This window comes from Bidens hawaiensis, unplaced genomic scaffold (assembly GCF_021521415.1).
Source record: "Bidens hawaiensis isolate Kalapana, Puna unplaced genomic scaffold, B.hawaiensis_p1.1 tig00070786_1, whole genome shotgun sequence".
Classification (NCBI taxonomy): Eukaryota; Viridiplantae; Streptophyta; class Magnoliopsida; order Asterales; family Asteraceae; genus Bidens; species Bidens hawaiensis.
The window spans coordinates 40,334-43,874 of NW_027502426.1; the positions used below are offsets into that span (position 1 = coordinate 40,334).

Sequence of the window (3,541 nt, forward strand, 5' to 3'; positions counted from 1 at the left end):
AGACCACCCACCACTGCTGCAACCTACGAGTCCAAGCCACCCCACCGTCGTCGTTTGTTTTCATATATCGAGCATCCTTTCATGCATCTTGGAACCGGATCTGTGGGGTTTTACGGTTGGAAACATCAAGGTGGGCGGGGTACGATATCTGATGGTCGATTTGCATATGTGTTCTTTGATTATGGTTCTTTGACGGCTGGAAAATCGATTTGCATGCGTGTTCTTCAATAGGTGTTGTCAGCATGGAGGTGGTGGTCGGAGATGGTGGTGTTTCCATTGATGGTTAGAAGGCTAGGTTGTGGTGGGCCAACAAAGTGATGGTGGCGGTTTGACGGAGTAATGGTGGCGGGTCAACGATAGGCGGGAAGTCATCTTTCCGTTAGCTTGGAATTATTGAAAGAAAATAGGTTGAAGGTTGGGACGTCCTAAAATATGTGAAAGTTTGAATATTAAAATCCATAATCCTTTTTATTATAATTTAAAAAAAAAACTTATTATTTAAAACTAAATTATAAATTCTCATATTTGTCCTATTAATTAAATATGGAATGTAGCCCACATTGAAGTAATTTGGTAAACTACCACTATCTAGTCATGTATACTAGCAACTACCACTATCTAATCACGTATACAACTATACAAGCATCTTTTCTTACCAAGTTAGGTTTTCTTCTTTTCTTTTTTTTTTCTTTTTTTTTATTTAAAAATATAATAAATATAGAGAAACAAAAGTTACCTTTTAAACATGACCAATAAAACAACTTAAATAAAAAATAAATCAGTCAATCAAGCCAACTATTAGAAGATATTTAAATCCAACATTCTATAAATAATAAAGAATTATAAATATAAGCAAATTCCAGTAGAGTATAGGAGAGACATAGAGAGTAGGTTTTTCTTTTTTTCTTTTCACAAAAGGGCTTACTTACAATAGGCTTACACTTCTCTTATTTTCCAAACTAAAATAAAATAAAATAATTAAAAAACAAACATAGAGGAGGGGTTAAAACATTGCAAGAAATTTGCAAGTACCACAAGTAGGAAAGCAATGAAAACAAACACTTTAGCCACTTTCAGTAGGGAAGTGATTGATGTTCTTGAATCTGTTTGCAAATTTTGGCCTCCATTTGGTCCTCCCCTTCACAATCTCACCGCCACCCGCCTTCTAGTCGGAGCAGGTGTTGGCAGTCAATGACGCCAGTAACGGCCGTCGCATCACCGCCTAGTAAGGAGGTGAGCGACTGTAACACGCTGTCTTTCACACACTCCCGGCGGTATTCGAGAGTGATGCTTGCAAGCTCATAGTTCTCCACAACCGGCTGTGGTGCACTCTAGAAAATACAAAAAAAAAAAAAACATAATGTTACAATTTTTCATTAAATTTATTATTAGACTTTGTAACGGACATAACGGAGCATGTTTGAGTTCGTTCATTTAACTTTAACCGAACAAACGATCGAACACGAACAATAAGACTCACATGGGGGCTTATATGTTCATGTTCGTTCGTTAAGAAAATGAACATGTTTGTGTTCGGTTATGTTTGTTCATTCACGGTATAAAGTTAAGCAACTCACAAACGTAATCGAACGAACACAACTGAAAAGAACAATGTGTTGGGTCTGACTAGACTTAGTTGTAGTGGGACAGAAAAAAAAATTAATGAATATATTAACGAACTTAAACAAATGTATGTTGACGAACGTAAAGGAACAAACATAAACAAATTTAAATAAATGAACGTAAACGAATATTCTCAAGCACAAATGAACGACCGAGACCTGTGTTCATTTCGTTCATTCAACTAAATGGACGACACTTTTTGCTCATGTTCATTCGTTTATTAAAAAAATGAAAAATAAAATAAAAGAAAGTCCGATCAAACAGTTAACGAAATGTTCGCTGAACATTCAGTTCATTTACAGGCCTATGCTTTACTGCTTTACCAATTAAAATTACCTCAAGAATCCAGCCGACATACTTCACATTGTTGACATGCTGGTTGACATCCAAATCACTCCATTTTGGCTAAATAATCGTCAAAAATAAAATAAAATTAGAACAAAAACATATTCATTATTCTTTAAAAGGCGGATGAAATTTTATTTAACAAAGATAAAAATTTACTTACAGTTAAACCATTACGAACATGATCAGCGGTGTTTTCATCAAGTTTTGGTAACTTTATATTGTCATCATCAATAACCGGAGGCGTGTCAACAAAATATTGCTCGATTTCAGTTCGGACCTCATCGGGAATTTTTGATAACCTCCTTGTAACTTTATTCATCATAACCCAATTACTACAAATAATAAAAAATCAAAATCAAAATAAATAATAATGATAATAAGAATAAGAAGAAAATCAAACAACATGATCTTTGAATAATTCTAATAAGATGTTTAAACCTTGAAACACGTGTTAATATTTCGCCCGTTTTACAATCACGAACCAACCAGTCACGACGCATACTGTTTTTCCCGGATGCAGCTACCCAAGTATCTACTTGTACGACATCGCCCCTAAAATGTTTTTTTAACCGTTTTGAAATGTTAAAGAAAATATCAATCAGCATGATAACATTCATAGAATGTAAACACTCGATAAAATAGTAACTGTAAATACAACATTTTGGATTACCAAGTTGGATAACGGTCGACTAGCACTTGCATCTTTGTGACCACCCAAAATAAGTTCCTTTTGGACATTTCGGGAGTTGAACCAAAGCCGTCACCGAGTAGTCCGGCATTTTTTACATGATTAAGGGCTGTTTCCTGCCAAACAAATACAAGGTTCATTTAATAACTATAATATTAAAAATGTCAAACAGTATAAAAAAATAATAATAAAAAAAAAGTTTCGACCCATTCAGTTATAGATTTACTTTAAACAAGTCAAACTATTTAAATTTTTACAAACTTGTTTAAAAGAAACATGTCCAAATTTACATCTATCCCATATAACCTTCAATGTCAAATTATTAAAAAAAAAAGAGATTAGTATTGTAATAAAACAAATTTGAAATTATGTCACTAAAATTTCTAAAAATTTTGATCAAAAGTGTTATGGCTATGGGTGTAAAGAAGCCAAGCCACTCGTGAGCTACTCAAGATTGGCAGCTCACTGACAGCTTGAATCGAGCCGAGTTTCAACAAGTGTGAGCCTAAAAATAAGCTTGCTTAATAAACGAGCTCGAGCCGAGCCTGAGCTTCACTTATCTCAAGCTGACTCGCGAGCCAAACGCGTATATCATTTTTAAAGTTATTATTTAATATATAACATACATACACACACACACACACATAATTAACTTGTTTACACCCCTAGTTTCGGGTCAGCTAAACCCATACAAAGAAAAAAAAAACTACTGATGTCGACCCGTAACCAGCCTAGCCCGACCCAACCCATTTCAACCCATAGAAAACAACCACACATGTTGACCTGTTACGTAACCCGATCCGGCCATTAGCCCACCGCTAAAACCAACCATACCTGTAAATGATTCATTAACGTTTCCACCGACGCAGTCCGATCGGCCCC

At 35.1% G+C, this 3,541-nt stretch overlaps 1 pseudogene across 1 annotated transcript; it reads right to left on the minus strand.

The window, feature by feature from the left end:
• Positions 1–843: 843 nt before the first annotated feature.
• Positions 844–3,538, minus strand: LOC143605692 (palmitoyl-acyl carrier protein thioesterase, chloroplastic-like; annotated as a pseudogene). The gene is made up of 6 exons (XR_013148595.1): positions 3,494–3,538; positions 2,642–2,775; positions 2,410–2,523; positions 2,132–2,303; positions 1,960–2,028; positions 844–1,331 (listed from the first exon to the last, which is right to left on the minus strand). The product of XR_013148595.1 is annotated as a palmitoyl-acyl carrier protein thioesterase, chloroplastic-like (transcript).
• Positions 3,539–3,541: the final 3 nt, after the last annotated feature.